The sequence below is a fragment of the Mya arenaria genome, chromosome 14 (assembly GCF_026914265.1).
Source record: "Mya arenaria isolate MELC-2E11 chromosome 14, ASM2691426v1".
Taxonomy (NCBI): Eukaryota; Metazoa; Mollusca; class Bivalvia; order Myida; family Myidae; genus Mya; species Mya arenaria.
In genome coordinates, this window is record NC_069135.1 from 50,083,276 (window position 1) to 50,102,282 (window position 19,007).

Sequence of the window (19,007 nt, forward strand, 5' to 3'; positions counted from 1 at the left end):
AAACATGTATTTGGTTCTGGGAGGCATATGTCAGGAAACGTAAAGCGCTGCTTTATAAAGTACGGTGTTGTTCGGGGCTTTTTTTATACTATTCAAGCACCATGAATAACACTGTAAAATATAACGAACCGTGTTGTTTGGGGGTATTTATCATATTGTACCAGCGCCTCAATGAGTTTAGCAACATAAGCATCGTGTTGTTTAGGGTCATTTTAATAATAATAATTATTATTATTATTTTTATTATTATTATTATTATTATTATTATTATTATTATTATTATTATACGATGCCAGCGACTGTAAAGTACTGTTATATATATAGAAGCGTGTTGTATTGGGTTATCTGTTTTGATAAAATCACGAATATGTCGTCGTCGTATCAAGAATCTGATGTTTATGTTTACGAAATTTATACGCCAATTAATCATTTGATTATGCTTCACATAACTCAATCTAGGTAGTAAACATTAAATGAAATGCCAGGTATATTATTATTCTCTCTTTTACGAACCTACATTCTTTCTGACATTCATTAATGATTACTTCGCGAAATATGTTTTTTTTGCAACGGAATTATCAACAAAAAATATTCTTCTTTATGAAATAATTGACCGAGCAGAACTGATGGTTTCATATAGATGTGCATGTGTATCATTTAAAGTAATAACATTTCCCTGCAACAGGTTTGACGTGCGAGTTCGAGTAAATTATTTTGTCAACGATTTAATTTAAAAGAGCATATTTGAACATTTTATAAATGTGAGTGCATGTGTAATAAATTAAAATCTGGTTCGAGATGTTTTCTGGAATATACCGTCATAATGTCAAAAAAAAACTCATTAAAAGGCTCAGACATATTATATTTCTAGAGTCATTATATAACAATACCATCAGTTTGCTCACCTTATGCACTTTAGTCGTAATGATCTCAACTGTACGACAATGTTGAATTGTTGTCTCCAGGCCGGAAATCAGCCGACAATGGATAGATGTGTTATAACTCTAGCAGTACAATTAAGCCGTGAAACTGAGTTCACGCACGTTATGCTGGATTAGACCTAATTGGCAGGTAAAACGCATTACAAATGCTAATCGATAAAAACACCGTCTCCGTGGCCTTGTGGTTAAGGCATCCGCCAACGGAGCGGAAAGTCCTGGGTTCGATCCATGGCCGCGTCATACCGAAAGACGGTAAAAGTTTGTACAAGTAGCTCCCTTGCCTGGCGCTTTGCGTTTTAAGGGAATTGCCTGGAAAAGAGGTGTACTCTGTACTGGTTTAACCCAGGAAAGTTGTACCACATGTATCGGTGCTCAGACAAAGTTGATATCTAAAAGGCGTTCACCTTTTATATATTTGGATGTGACACGTGTCCGTGAAAGTAGATTAAGCTTGATGGTGAAGACTTGTAGAAGTTTCACTGAATGTAGATCGAGTGTATTTTCCAATTGTACAATCGCTGGCTTGTTAAAAATAACATGTTAGCTTTTCCCAGATGTCTCGGAAAGAAAAAGAAAATCACTAAAAGGTTTTATTTCCTGCTTGAAGGAAAAGCAGCTGATATGATAAATAATTATCATACCATTTGAAATGTCATCAATATTAAGATTAAAAATATATATAATATGCCGGCGGAAAAGAGCTTTCAATTTTAAGTCAAGTTTTCGTAAAACTTTAACGACAATGACAGTTTTTGTAAATTTGGAAATAATTACCTCCTCGTTTTTTTACAAAAATTATGTTGTAATAAAACAAATGTCATCAAAAAATTGGAACGTGATGTTTCTAGAAACAACAGCTTGATACAGGTATAAAGAGCGTTCTATTATGCTTGTATTATCGCATTTTAAATACAGGGTTGGTAATGCATTTAAATCAATTAAACACCCTAGTCCAGGCCTGTTTTGATACTAACGTTGTCTTTGACGCTTTGTGTCTCTCTTTTAGTCTCTTTGATTGTCTTTTTAAACAAGTCCATAGCTTAATGTTGGCTATTGGTGTATTTTTCTTGTATTTTCATTAAGAGTTTCCTGTAATAAGGCCCATCAACTATATTGGTAGATTGTTACTTGGTAAACTAAATGTGGCGCTCTGTCTTAAAGGAGGGGCGGAAAACTATTATTGGTGCTTTTCTTTAACTTCACAGAGAAATTCCTAAACGTATTTACGAATAAATGCTTTATAATGTGTGTACCATTATACATTTTAACAAGTGTTTGTGAGGTTAGAAGTCAAAATTGAGGAAGTGCTACTTCAGCTTGTCTCATGTCATCTCGGGAATGTTAAGAGTGTTGTAGCATTGAGCTATGCCAACTATATTGTAAGAGAGCTACTTCTTCGACATTGTATTTTCTTGTCTCGGTAAACCCTAGACCTTTGTATATATACTTAGTTTGAGCGCTGACACTTGTACTGGTCTAATAAGATTGATATCGCTTCAAAATGTTATAAACGTGTTCTTTTCTGTACTGTGATACAGGGTTATGTCACACATGTTTTATGCTATGATAAATAAATCCGCCAAAGATCGAAGATTGAGCTTGATTGAAATACGATAAGACGATGCTTGTTAATTGCCACTTTCCTTTTTTTAAAATGAAAACACTCATACCTGTAAATGCTATCTTTAACAAGACGAGGCGAAATTAACAAGAAATTGCCGTTTTCTGTCTGTTTCTCGTAAACAGCTTATTTGATCGTGTTGATAATATTCTTTATTTCAAATTGTAAATTATTTTCAACAGCTTCTTACTTCAACCAGATGTCAATGATTTCCTCTCATGATAACTTGCTATGAAGATTGAAACTTGCGTAATAAAACGGCACCATTATTTGCACTATGTAAGTGTTCAGTTGCTAGTGAAATCTCTCAAAGAAATATGCCCATTCTCGAACAGAAAGTCAATGAAGGTTAAGAGATAGTGCGTGTTTTTAAAAACGTCTGTCATATTCAACGAAAATAATCTGATGCATGAATCAGACCAAAAAACAACAAATATGCTTGAAGTAGGAAATGTGCACTTAAATATGCAATGCCTGTTCAAAGTATTTGAACTGTTAGGAACGCATGCTGTTTATTGAAAACAAATACTGACAAAAATCCAGACAATATGTTTTCAATTTTTAGATAAGATAAAGTGCTGGTTATGACACAAATCAACACGACATATATCATTATGTGTTTTAAAATGCATTTTTAATTGACAATCCTAGCTTCTATCTGACATGCATGATTCTAAACTCGTCTAAAGGAAATACACTTTATGTATGATTTAAGTCCCGGAGACGAACAAAACCCAATGAGTTATTTTCAAACTGTAGCATTTTATTAAATCAAACATAACACCATGACGTTTGGGGCATTCAGTTCCCTTTCAAATTCACATTAAAAACTATCGGGTCGGAGTATTTGCATTGTCTCAAATTTTGACGGCTCAAGACTTTTGAATATTCCCCTGGACAGTTTCAGATGATTGCAATCATGCTTCATTTGATACCCCTTATTACCGCAAAAAGGAACTATAGGATAATTGATATAATAATCACTATTCGTCGTGTTCAGTATCTCTGGCGTCTCAAAGTTGCATCGTGGAAGCTATTGTAGCCACAATATAAATTTGTGTGCATTTAATTCCCTTAAAAAAAGAGAAAACTTTTCTGTTTTATATTTTAACTGTTTTACCTGAAATAAATAAATTATTATCGAAACAATTCAAATCCTGTAATAAATGTTTATTTATCGGAGTTCATCGGCGTATGTAATAACCAACTCAAATAATTATTCGGAAAATGGTATGTGATCTTATATTCGAGTTCTAACATTTATGGATATCAATTAATGAAAGGATCTAAATATCTATTTTTCTATACCCGTTCGTAGTTTAAAACTATATGTAAATTGGCAATTTACAGGGAAAATTATTGAGATAATAGACCGTATTTAAAGACGAAAATTAAGTAGTCGTTTGACATGTCTAATAACTTGTATACTTAAATACTTATTAATAACTAAGAGGTGTATGCAATAGCAATTTATCGTGATTACACACAGAGGTAACAAATGGCACTTCTTTTAAATTTGATATGCTGTTAACACGAAATTAAGGACGTCGATGACTAACATAGACAAGCCATTTCCGACGTTTAAATGTACTCCTGCCTCCGTGATGTATGTCTAGCAAATTCATGAGGTCTAGAGTTGATGATCCCAACAGTAAAAGCGGCCAGTGTTTTACTATCGGAAAGCGACGGCGATAAGTAGCAAACTTCGCGAAGAAACGAAAGTTCTGGCATTTGTATCACAGTTTGTGTTCAATATGTTTACTAGGAGGAAAGACGAGTGCAATCGACTTCCAACTATTTCATCGTGAGCTTGGCAGTGTCCGATATCCTTGTGACCGGTTGTTGCACGTTAGTGCGAGTTTTGGACGTCACCATGGAAGTATGGTTGCTTTGAAACTTCTTCTGTAAATTTATCTCATTCGCTCAAGGTTGGGCACATTGGTTGGCGAAAGAGTAACATGTTAGCTTATTTCTTCAATGTAAGGGAAATGGTTGTTTCGAAATCTTAACCTATATGATTCACCATCCGTTAAAGGAACGAAATTCGTGCATTTGGAATGCTTTGTTGTACAAATTTGAAACTTATTTGCTCAATGAAATGTAAAATGGGTATGCATGACCCAGGAGAGTGAGTGCGCAACTCCGTCTACAGAGGCCACGAAAGGTAGACCGGTCCAAGCAAAATGATTGCAAATTATCATGTGCAAATGTAAATATTTCAGATATAAAGTATGTATTGATATTGTGTAGACCGAAGTTCATGCTATATTTAGAATTTAGTTAAGAAAAAAGTCAGTGACATACTTAGTCTATGCAATATTGTTGTGTTTTTTTATAAAGCACATATTGTGTTTTGCTTAGCAAAAACAGTTTGCATGCTGAAATTGAGTCAAATATTGTGTAATAGACATGTCACATCATAAGTTAGGCTTGGACAATGTTTGCCATATAGTAAAGAAATACATGTATTCAAACGTTTTAAATAGTAACAGTAACATTTAATATGGATCATAGTGTGTAAAATAGCATTAACGCAAATCTACTATACAAACTACTGTCTAATAATTGTTTAAGTGTACTATGCAATATTTTACTTTAAAAATAATCACATAAGTGTATCATTCATGTGAGTGATACAAACATACTAAGAAACGTCTTGTATATCTGGAAGCACTACACTCAGAAATCATATTGCATTAGCTGTAGCAATGTAAGGGTGAAATGCCAAATGTCAATGTAGGAAAAGGACAGTCTGAGGCACGTAGTGCCGTTACTGTTTTATTTCTAACATAATGAATGTTTTGAGGCGTTACCTTACTGCCAACACAGGTTATTTTTAAACTTTCATTCTCTATTACTTTGTGTAAACTAAAGTTTTAATTTGACAAAAATAGGGTCATACATTGTAGAAGATTAGAACAACTTGTTGTTGCAAAAAAATAAAATGAATGTTGTTACTCAAGTGCAGACGAGAGTTCTTTATAACATCAAATAGGAATAAACCTACTCATTCTTTCGCAATATCACCATACTTTCAAAATGTCATAATTCTAAATTGTGGTTAAGCTATTTATTTATTTTTACTTTACACTTTCCAATTTCCTTTTCAGCAAGTCATAAATGCCTGAAGATGTTACCTACCCATATACTCGTATAAATCCAGAATCTAACTGTCACGAGCATACATTTACAAGAGGCTAATACATTTGTTTCAAAACAAGTACGGCCAATATCATTCCGCTTATTAATTAAAGTGGTTTGCAAATTAATTTCGCCCTGCAGGCATATTTCAAACTTATGAAGAGAGAGTAAAGTGGCGCCTCTTCGAGAAATACTTATCATTTCGTATTGTTTCTGAATTGAACGCTCTACTGGCAATTCAATCCCGCACTGCTTAAATCTTGAAAATTCCCAATCACGAATGATCAGGGTACAGTTTCAAAGTCCAAATACAATTTTAAACTGAATGTATCCTGTCAAAATGTAAAACATTCAACACCTGAAAAATATTTCCTGGAAATTCTCTTAAGTTAAATACATAAATTGGATATTGGCATGCGTACGCGGTAAGACAAGTTTATGTTAGAATGAAACAACGATGTATTTAATGCAAATCTTGAGTAAAGATTTGTTAAAAAGTCGAAAGAAATAAATTCGAATGGCGCATTCACAGCGCACCGTCTTCACATAACTCAATCTATTTACTGATCATGGAATTACTCTTGCAGCTGTTCTATTTATCCGTTGTTGTTTTTATGCATTTTGTCATTGATATATCTTTACGACTAGAAATGTGCAAATTGTATGCAACAGATTGTTAAAGTTGTGTGAGGCGATCGCATGTAATTACTTCACCATGTTACGAGCATATCTAAAATGTTAAATGAATGTGCATGTGTTACTTTTAAACCTGAAAAGTGTTTTCTTGAACAAGTACTTTCAATGTTAAATTACCATCATATAACGATTAAGAGGCATGTGTTCATCAAACAATTGCGCACCAAATAAATATAAACATTGCAATACATTACCATCAGTTTATTAATATTCAATGAGAAAATTTACACTACAAAAGGTTATGTTAACCTCAAAAGAATGAACATGTTGAAATGTCATTTCCGGTCCGGAAATTGACCGATTAAGATTCAAAAACATCATACAGATATGTTTTTCCATGAAGCAATAGAAACAGGCTGTGAATTTGACGCTTCGCATTCAATGCTAAAATATACCTTATTGGCTTGTGAAATACATTTAAAGATGTTTAATGTCAATAACAACACATATCCATACAGAAATCTAATTTGTAAAATTTTACAAAACTGACAAGACTGAGTATTTGACACAAAAAGATTCAAAGCAAAACAAGAAAATACCCCATCGAAAACCTTTCCATGGCATGAAGCAGAGAGCTTGGTGGAATATTTTTTATTAATTGTATTCAGATTTGGTAACTCTTATGAATGGTTATCTTTTTATTACCTTAAAACCGGGACCTGCCATTCATATCTTCGTATTTTACCAGGTTATTCTTTCGAGATTGAATGATTCTAGTCTTCAGTACTGACAACTTCACTGGTCTAGTAAGGATGTTACCGGTTCAACATTGTACCATATCGGCTCGAGTAGTCTTGAGAGCTTAAATGAAGCTACCAGTCCAACATTGAAACATTTCTGTTCGGTAACGTTGAGAGTCTAGCTGTCTTGAGAGCTTAAATCTAAACTGGTCTAGTTAGGAAGCTAGCGTCTCGACAGTGTATCATATCGACTCGGTAATGATCAGACTGACCCCTTTTAGCATGAATAATTTCCTTTCGAAATACTTTACATTTTTTTTACTTTATTTTGTTCTTTTGAATGTCTTAAATTAAAATTACAATCATTCTTTAGAGTTGATCAATTTCATTTACAAGCAACTTCGTCATTGAAATAAGAATACATGCTTCATTATTTTGTTATCTCTCGTTCATAAAGTGTTATTGGCGTGTTCGTCTGTATCATCTTTCTTTACACGTCACAGACGTTTTTCTTGTCTGATAAAAATGAATGATGCACTTTCATCAACAAAACTGTCTGTTCTTTCGATGACCAATGATCAACAATGTTGCGTCATTTCTTCGAGATATTAAGACGATGTTTGTTATAAATAAATGCTTTTCTGTATTCCTAAATGAAAGCACTTGTACCTGTCCATGTTATCTTTGACAATAAATAGAAATACTATATTGCAATATCCTGTCTGTTTCTTTTACAAAACAATATATCTGAACTGATTTTTATCACCATATTAAATTAGATTCAAATAAACATGTGCATTATTGTGGTAGGAAAGAGAGTTTTTAACATTAACAAAATAAATGCAATTCTATTTGGCAATGATACTCAATTATGCAGATAAGAAAATATGAATTATTGTTATGTTGGGTGTCATTCAAAGAAGTTGTAACTGATGTTATTAGAACGGCGCCAACATGTTAACTTTAAAAGTGTGTGTATAAAGCATTACCACTCCACGAAGAGAAAATCAATATTATCTTTCAAAAGAAACATTACCCGTCCTCTATCAGTTGTAAAGGATTAACGAACAATACATGTTGAAGAAGAAATTTGACGATGTACGTAATACTGCTGATATTTTAAATGGAAAACAGAAATGTTTTTAATTGTGCCACATTAGCTTTGTGGTAGAATTAATGTGTTTTTTTCTGCAATACAAATCAACTTGTTTACTTTTTCCCTGCCAACTGTTGAGTCGTATAAATAAATACAGTTTAGTGACTGTGATGAATTTGCTATTCAAGGCGCGAACACATGAAACGTAAAGTGACTACGTCACAAAGCGGAACTTGTCGCTTTAGCCACTACTTTTATCTGATATATAACACCAGTATTAAAGGTATAAATCTGACACTGCGAATTTATTGCAACACTGATATCACTTAATTGCTTAAAGATTAACGTGATCAAGCAGAAAAAAACAAATAAAAAAGAACAAACACATGACATTGAACAAAGACGAAACATAATTTACCATAAATCGGATATGTGAGGGTTAAAGCGGCTTCCACTCTTAACCTCATATACCCATTACAGCATGTGTAAACTTATCAATACAAACGGAGCTCTGACTCACACTGTCTTATATAAACATGTATTTACTAATCGATATAACTTAGCTCGACGTCAAATTTATTGTATTAACATTTTTTTTCCTTTTCTGATCAATATTAACAGAGCTAAACCTCATACTTATAACAGGATTCGTTTGCAAATTTTCAAAATAGACGACCTTAATTTGAAGATTTATAAAGAACATCATACTAATATCTTATCATTGACGATACATTCCGAAATAATCGTGAGGCTGGACTTCAACCAACTTGATATTTCCTGACAGTGACATGACTTTATTGCCAATATTAACCATGAGGATATTTTGATATTTGCGTAAAGATGCACTCTTACTCCCAAATAAGATCTACCACAATTAATAATATTGTTATAATATTCACAAAAGGATAACAAAATGTCGAAAACAATGGTTTATATGAAAGATACCGAGTTTAATTTGAAAGAATTGAGCATAAAACACGGTATTTCTACCTTATGAGACTGTAGTAAACAACAGTAAATATTTAAGTAATCACCAATCATTTAATATTTTTCGCTTTCTGTTATCAAATACATGATTAGAATCTTTTTATCAATATTTAATATTTTCCATGAATGCATTATTTAGTAAGTAACTAAAGGTTTATAAGTCAAAATTGATGTTTGTTATACATGTGTATGCATTGATTTTGAAAGTGTGTCACTTTGAAGTGCCTTGTCTTGAGGCGTTGTTTCTCTGGTTGGTGTATGTTTGACCAACGTCCTTATGCAGTTCTGCAGTATCTTTGTTAAAGTTAGGCTACTTGGTTCGTTCCTTCAGTTCGTTTTTGTAAGTACATTATAAAATATGAATGTTCTTCTACTAATGGTCACAATATAAGAGTATCGCATAGCCACGGTCAATGGAAACAGGAACACAAACATTTGTTTAAAGCTCGTCAAAACCGGCATTAGCTTCTTTTTTTAAAACTCTGTAAAACCGGCAAAAGCATGTTTAAAAACTCGGCATAAGTTTTTAAAACTCGGATATACCGGCAATATCGTGTTTAAAACTTTGCTAAACGACAAAAGCTTGTTTAAAACTCGATAAAACCGGCAATAGCTTGCTTTAAACCCTGTAAAACCGGTATTCGAGATATTCACTTTAAGCATATCCCAAGATTGCTTACGAAAGGAAACACTGAAACCGATATACCATATCGAGTCCAAAATTAAAAGTCAATTCAGTATGAACAATATCAACTCAGAAAGTAGTATTTAAGTATTCCAAGACCGGATACAGACACCAGATGCAAAACTAATTCAGCCGATTGTAGATTGTAACGTGTTGATTGATTCCAACAGCCAATCTTGGTTGCAGAGTATTCATTTTTTCGCCCTCATGATGACAGCTAGTGTTCATCACCTTCAAGAAACGATAAGATACTGTTATTTTCCTATTATATTACATTATTGAAATAATTACAGGTTTGATTGACAGTGATTGATCTCAACGTCATTACATTGACGCAATGTTTTCACAAGGTTACGATTATGATAGGCGGAAAATTATCACTTTGGAAAGGTCGCGTTGAATTTACATTACTCAGCGTGGAAATATAAGCAAGCAATAACAATGAATCTAACATCAGATTACAAGTATTACCTCTTATTAGTAACTGACGTTTCCATAAAGCAGGTTTACCATTTTATCAGAACAGAACAGAACAGAATGTTTATTATATAATGCATATACAGCATATTAATAATGGAAAGTTTAAGCAATCGTCAAGAAATGTACAAATAAATAAACACGATAATGAATGCTCGTACAAAGAAAACGAAAACATACAAGCTTGTGCACCATAGTAAACGTACATAAAATAAGCTGAGAGCGATATGTTAACAAATACAATTGACATGGTTAGATAATAGTAAATGAACTTTTTTAGTTTATGTTTAAACATATTTTATTGCATGACGATACATTTTTACAATATATGATGATGATGATGATAACAACAACAAAGAAACAGAAACAGTGCAATATAACAAAGCTTGCATTCATTTAAAAGGACAGACATCAAAGGGACTGGGCCACGAGTTTTTCTAACATCAGTTACGGTCCTTTCCTAAATGAAATAAAGCTGAACCCTGTTGGCTCGAATTCACTAGGCTCATTGGATTGAACTGGATGTAAAGGACTGATTACTTGATACTGAATGTATTCCCGCATGACTCGATTTTTCCGAGTCTCGGTGTATGTTTGCTGGTTTCTAGGAGTTCAAGCCACCGGGATTCGTCTGTAAATCATTTCCCTGCATTGTTGTTGTAGAGACCTCGACCTCTGTCTTACTTTGGCCAAACCTTTGATAATCATTTTACGACATCTACGTCACTAATTCGATTGCTCTTCTTCATTGTCTTCTAAAATTATCGAATGATTCAATTCACCAACGAGTTGAAATTACTTTATATCATTTGTTTTGAAATCGGTTATTTGTTGTTGTTTCTTGTCAAGAAGTATGAATTTTATTTCGCAGATACTCAGGCATCACCTTTATGTATATTCTGACATGTGGCCCAATTTTAAATTGTAACTAACAAAATGTACAATGTAATTGAACCCTACACGCATTGGTTAATCAAAACGAACGGACAAAACCAGCATTGCTGACTAGAAGAGATTGTCTCTCTGTGTTTAATATAAAGCAGAGTGAATAATAAACGTAGATTGTTATTCACTATATCATTTCGCATAAATATCCATACATAAAATATTATGTTATTCTAACCATGGTGAACATGACTGCTTATTTCGATAAAACTAAAACCAAACCAGAATTGTCCATACCATGAACAAATATAATCTTTAATTGCATTTTCTTTATAATCCCTTTACACGAACATCCACTTAAAATTATCTGATATTTCAGTGAGGTTTTTGGATTACAAGTAATAAGCTTTGAAAGGATGGATTACAAGAAATATGCCTTGAACTTAGAGAAGATTAATTAAAAACTTTAGCTGCTTCTTAGAATACTCATCTGTACAGTCAACATATTTGGTATAAATATATACTGTGTTTTCATTGATATTTTATATTCAGTACACATAGACTAATTTACTAAGCATATAAGCACATAATATATTCTTTACACATATAATTGTCACAATTTACATTAGTTTTCTCATAATTTAGTATTATAAACATTAAACATATTTGAATATACGTATATATATTTTGTCTTTGCCACAAAATGATTGTTTTGTAAATGGCCAAAGGCACATTATGTCGATTGCCAATAAACTTTAAAACTATAATCACCAGTGTCACAATTGCAAACATATAAAGAGGCACAACTCCCTGGTTCTGATCATAGAAGCTACGAGAAAAGCGTCTCATAACCTTCAAATGCCAAGTTACTGGGATTTCAGTAATGAAATAAGATTTGTTTTTTTTCGGAAAATTAAGAAAGCATTACAATGCATCTTCCAAAAATTATTTCCGACTATGATAACAAAGTATTTTATAATTAATCATTTGTCTGATGATGTTGTTGTTTGATCATTAAACGCAATAGTCTGATTGAGATATGATCAAGACTTTGGTAAAGATTATACTTTTATTCCTAAAGACTGTTGATGGTATAAAAAAAATGCACCGATAACAAACTCTTGAGCATTTCCACTAAACCGAATAAATATTAGAATCTACACATCCTCATGATCATTAGAACAGGATATGGAATACACCTCTCGTATAACTACGAGATAATAATTAAATCAAGCTCCGGTGCTGGAACGAGGTAACAGAAAGAAAAATATGATGTTTCATAAAAAAACACACTATATAGATAAAATATTCACAATTCTTCTTTACAAGATGATGAATGTTTGAATCACAACCTTAAATAATGAAACATACATAATAAGCATTGAAACATTATTACTCGTACGTTATAATTTAATCGTTTTCATAGCGTTTCTGGCGACTGGTAACACGTCAGAACGTGCCTGACGAGACCCCTAGACAAAATGCAGGTAATCACAAAATTCCCAACGAAATAAGTATACTTCATTAGTTATATACCATTTGTTTTTTATTTATCTGACCTTCTTACTAAAAACAAATCAAAGATGTAATGTCACATTTCGGAATACCCAAATTCATATCTTGATATTAAATTTAATCAGACGAAATGTTCGGAATGCGATCTTAAACATATTACTTTTACATATATATCTGTGTTGACGATAAGCATGCTTATACAAACATTCACGTACAGACGTTCGAAAAAATCAATATCATGAATAAAGGTTATTCAAAGCCCAGACATTCGTGTTAAACCAGTTTCCTTTTACATATCCCAATTTGCATATTATCATACAAATTGGAACAGATATGAAAACAATCTTAAAGTGTCATTGAGCCGAATGTTCAAAACTTTATCAAAATAAGCTACGTTGTTAACGTCATCGTTGTTATTTTTCATTGTTTTCTACTCTGTTAGTTGAATGGATACACATGTGATCTACAGTATACACATGTGATCTACAGTATACACATGTGATCTACAGTATACACATGTGATCTACATTATACACATGTGATCTACAGTATACACATGTGATCTACAGTATACACATGTGATCTACAGTATACACATGTGATCTACAGTATACACATGTGATCTACAGTATTCCTAACAATGTTTGAAACATCACTTATAGCTGTGCTTGTTTTAATTTAATATAACAGCACAACATTCAGTATTTCACGTTCAACGAACTCGTTAATTACGTGTTTTTTCAACAAAGTAATGAACACTCATCCCTTTAACACCCTTTCTTTGGATAGAAAAGTCCTTAATTGATTTTGAGGTAAAATGTTGAACTGTGAAAGTGTTTTAATGAGGGTTTGGAGGTGCTAAGTTGTAAATGTAGCATCAATTGTAGATGGTATTACAAGTATGCTTTCGAAAATTAGTGCAAATATCTTAATCGTTCCGAAACAATCCGGGTTTAATGGTCTTTTGAAACGATGCCTTCCGTATCGATAAAAATTGAAGAGAATATAACATTAGTTTCAGTTTAAGATCGTAATATAGTTCACCTTGTGCACCACCTGTGAAATATGAATGTTGGTGCTAATCTGTGAAATATTTTACGGTCTTATACTGAAACAAACTATTTGATATAAAATGATAGTTAAATTAATTTATTCCTTTCAATTATGTTCAAATATTGTAGAAATTTGACCACTTAAGGATAAAGTTACAACTTTTTTAGATATTTTGCTCGAACACCAGAACAACATGGGCATATACGAATAAAATGAAAATCATTTTCCATATCTTTAGTTATAAAATACAATATCGTTTCTGTATGGGAGTTCGGTTTCTGGCATACCTACCAGTCTGATTTATCAGTGTTATTACAGATAATAACATAACAGGACTGCTGTATTCTTATAACCGATATATCTCTTGCAGACACCATTGACTTGAGACGCGTCAACTTTAGCAACAATCAATCAAGTTGTAACACACTATTTACATTCCTTAAATTGTCGTTTGTTATGGTGAATCTCAGACAAAATGCAGCCACAAGTCCCAAACGTAAACATAACACAAGTTATGTGTCACTTTCCCACTCTCTTTATTTATTTCATAATAAATTTTATTGCGCATTCAGATGGTCTGTTGTGCTTGCCATTATTATATTGCGTCAATCTTGTGTTAGACTCACACAACGTCTTATTTTAATTTCCATGAGAGCAGGATACTTTGTCTGCTGCCATTTTGCGCTTTCGTAAGCGCTTCCTTTAAATTCGTTCAAGCTGTTTATATCTGTTAGTTCATTCCGCTCTCGTACATTTGAAAGATTTGGTGCCCAATAGCGTCATATTCATTTAAACAAAGCATACCAGATGTGGGCAAAGTGTTATAAATAAAAATACATTTTATGAATAGAGTTTGCGATAACTTAAAGTATAAGAAATATATCGGAAGAAAAATGTATTTTTTTTACTTTAGTGCACTTTTATATGCCTAATCAATTGTTTATAGATATGGTGTACAGTTATTAACTGAATGAAGAGAAACCTGATAACGTTTAAAAATCGTATTGTGTCATTTTCCATCGAGTTAAAATTTGAGCAAAATGTTTAAGAAAAAAGAAACAGTTTACGCAAAAAATATATACGTATAACTCATACATTGCATTCACCGAAATCGGCAATATTGAATTTATGATAACGAGTTTTATTCTTTATATTTAGCATATGCAAGGCATTTCCATGACGTCATATTTTGTCGTTGATTATCCTTAATCAAATTTAAGAATTATAGAAAGCTATCAAATAGTCAAAACTAAGTAATGTTTATTCAATTAAGCAACCCACACTTTCAAATGAATTAATTTTCCTTTCACCAGAATCTTGACCTTGTAAAAATTTTCTGTCAATCAAGAAACATTTAGATTTATCTTTGTCAGACAAACTTATGTTAAATCACGTAACAACAAAAATATAATATGAATGCAAGTTTGACTGCTTGCATCGTTTCTTAGAGGTGATGAACACTGTTTGCTCTGGCTGCCCTGACATCGTAAAATAAAAACTGAGATCTAGCAACGTTCCGACCACTCAATCAATCAATTATATGCATGCCAATTGATTGTAGTAACATAAAAGTAATACGCTTATCGGTAAATCAACATTACAATTGTATGAAAGTCTCTCTAAGGTACACTTCAAGAACTTAAAGATCAGATCTTGATCAATGCACGCAGAGAAAGTGAGAGAGAGAGAGAGAGAGAGAGCGAGAGAGAGCGAGAGAGAGAGAGCGCGCGTTTAGCTAGACACGTTTTAGGTATTTCATGTGGGCATACGAGTTTTCTATTAATATATGAATGAAAGATCATAGGCCTGTATGACAATGATAAATTGCACTCTCGTAACATTGACAGAATGATTGCACACTATTATACTTGTAGATGACATTAATCTACCCTTTAAAAATATCTGCCGATTTATTGAATGTTCATAAATCAAAATTGACAGGTTCTTACTGGTAAAAGGAAACATGATTCTGCGACCTTCATTGTAATTTTAAGCGTCACAGTTTCATCAAACCAAAGCAATCAAATTCAATATACTTGTCAACAATTGACGATGCTCTTCATATTTTCTTTATGTTGATGTGAACTTTATTTGCGTTGATATATTAAGTACAGAAATAAAGTTGGGAATTGTCTTCGTCTTTCATACATGTTTTGAAATTTAATATTCGTTCATTGCCAAAGAGCAATTTCCAAGGAATGTTTGGGATCAATGAAAATGTTTGCACTAATTGCCGAAGGCATATTTGAAAAAACATTAAAAGTGAACGCAACATAAAATGGCTAAGCTCTTCAAAAAGCTTAAACTGTAAAACAATGTGCCAAAACAGCAGAAATTAAAATACGTCGTTAGTTGAAAAGTTTGAAAAATCCGTTACGGTCATCATTAAAATAAAGATTGCTCTTATATTAGAAGTCGTTCATTAATCAGATTCAAGTGTCTTATAAAAATACGACAATAAGACAGAATCAATGCAAATACTATCATCAATACGAATCATCATCGACACGCAATGAACGCCAAATATCAAAGTGGGCATAGCCAGAGACAGTTCAAAGTTAAATATTGTTCTAAAATAACGCAATTAGATTATTGTCAAATGTGTGAGTACGCTTAAACCTGTCTTGGATATATTGAATTAAGCATTCGGACAATATGTTACTTAAATTATGTATTCATCGTGGAGGAAATGCCCAGAAATATAACACAGCCAATATGTGATTGCTAATAAGGGTACTTTTTGATGACCTTCTTAACGTTTCGATTTGTGTATTAATATATAACGCTACGCAATTACGTCGAAAATTGTTAAACTGACTCGGGTTGTCAGAAAAAAAATCCTATCATAGAAATGTATGTATCATAAAATTTGTGGCATGTATTGTCTTTTAAAGAGTTACAATGAATAATTACAATGAGAAGTATATTGTCGATTTTCATAATACGTATACCTCCTGTTTATCTTGTCTGCAGGACCGCACCTAGTAAATGATATATAAGTTTGTGTTTATGTCTGCTGTTGAGCTTTTTCAACAACTGATATGATATGACCAAACGCTTGTTAATATATGGCAAATGCTTTGATGAAAGACGTCATCCGAATAGTCAATTACTCAAATTAGGAATAACTTTTCAATCCCCTTTAATTTTTAATTGGCATATTTAAGTTCAATGTATATTTTTAAAGCGCATACAATCATATGTAAATGATGTCATAGCTTTAAGTTACAAACACCAGCCCTTTCATCGACTGTGATAAATCCAGTGTTTGCGTTCGAGGCTCAAAGCTAGACATGTGATTTTCTTATTATGATTTGGTTTCCGTTAATGTCCATGCTGGAAACCCGCGGGTATCGTAGTGATACATTTGTTTTATAAGCAGACTTAGGTTTGGCAGGCTTTATCTGTACTGAAGCATTCAATACACTTGCAATGTATAGACTTTCCGCTCTGTCATTTCTATGTACATGTACATTAAAATAATAAACAGGTACATCAGTTTCTGGCCTTCTTTGAACAGAAAGACGTATATATAAATGGTGTTTGTATACTCTAACCTTATGTTATCTATAAGATTTAAGCTTGAGAGCATTTTAACTACATTATTTACATAAGTAACAAAACATTAAGGTTTCCAGATCAACCCTCAACATTTCACTGGACCACGACATATTTTTTCGGGTATTTCTATGTTTGTACCCAAAAACATAGTTGTTCGTTCAGCGCTGATGTTTTTTTCTTCAATTTTTAAAAGAGTATTTGATTCCTGTTATATTAGACATATTTAAAAATGAACAGTACAAAAGTTTAAACAAACGGACTTGGGAAAATCAAAGTTTAGGCCAAGTTCCATACTAAATGATACATTTTCACAAGCTGAGACAGTAATTTGGGGCCACGTGGCGTATGCCCCATGAAATTGTTAAAGTGAGCTTATCATGTCAATGTTGAATAATTTACATCAGGATGCACCATTCAAGATTGAAATTAGCTAAAACGTTCCTGTAGATGTCCTGCATACCTGATATTACTTTGGAGCGTATTTTCTGCTCAGGTGTGGGGGAGGGGACGCATGTCCTAAGTAGTGCCCCTAAGTTATATTATATATAAATGTGACCCCGCATCTGGTTCAGACATGCTGAATAACATCGTTCTGAATGTCTATTTTCTTGGTAAAATTTGGTTTTGAGTAGTAATAGCAAATGGTGAAACGAGTATATCTAAAGCGCATTATTTACTAATTAATTGTTCAATAAACACAAGCCAAAAATGAAATAAATCGCTGAGTTTGCCAAGAACCATTTAACCATTGGATTTAGAATGCAATCTTAAGCGCGAGGTGAGACAATCTTCTCTGAAAAATATCATTAAATCATTGATTGTGCAAAAAATAAAATGGAAAAAAGGAGAATAATCGCACTGTAAGCCTAGGATCATTGAAGGCATTGAGGGCGTATCTATTCAAAAAAGGTATATGGTGTGCAGTCAGGAGATGCAAGAGGAAAATAAATAAAAAAAACACTGAACATTCGATTATAACTTTAGACTAGTACATCGTTTTGAGCGTTCTCATTGAAAGTGTCACCGGCTTTAATTGAATTTTTGTTGAAAACTTAATTTTCCAAATACTGAAGATTATCTTTCTTATTTAAAAGATGTCATTTTGCCTGACAATTGATTGACATTATGTCTAAAAATGCTTTGTAAAGCACATATTATGTAATCAGCCCGAAAGAGACATACAAGTGAGTTTAAATGGTAATTGATGAAAAAAATAAATCAATTCAATTTTTTATTTATGTTATCATTTCGCACATTCCGGTTAAAAGTATGTTTTTTAATAAATTAACGTTGAATTAACTTTAAAGTCTGACACAATATTTATTTCACAAAGGAGACTTACTCATAGAAGTCAGCCACGTTTGGTGTGTTGTTTTCCATTACATCAGTCTTGGCATTGCATGTGGAGGTTGTAGCCAGCTAAGATGTATGGGGTTTTCTAGACTGAAAGAAAGATGTGCAGGCATGTTTCCCACTGGGGTTTTTCGTTCGTTTATGCCTGAAGGACCGCTTTATGCCGTATCTAAGATTTAAACAAAATCTAAAAAACATCTGTCTTAAAAATAATAAAAAAAACAGTTATTAAAATTGAGCACCGCAGTTTGGATATATTGTGCACTGCAGTTTGGAAATATGTGCGTCGCTATTAGTTAAGAATGTTTTACACTAA

The 19,007-nt window shown here is 32.7% G+C and overlaps 1 protein-coding gene across 5 annotated transcripts in view; it reads left to right on the plus strand.

Annotated features, from left to right (window-relative positions):
- Positions 1-19,007, plus strand: part of LOC128217714 (QRFP-like peptide receptor) — a 64,421-nt gene that overhangs the window by 32,837 nt on the left and 12,577 nt on the right. The window lies entirely within an intron of this gene.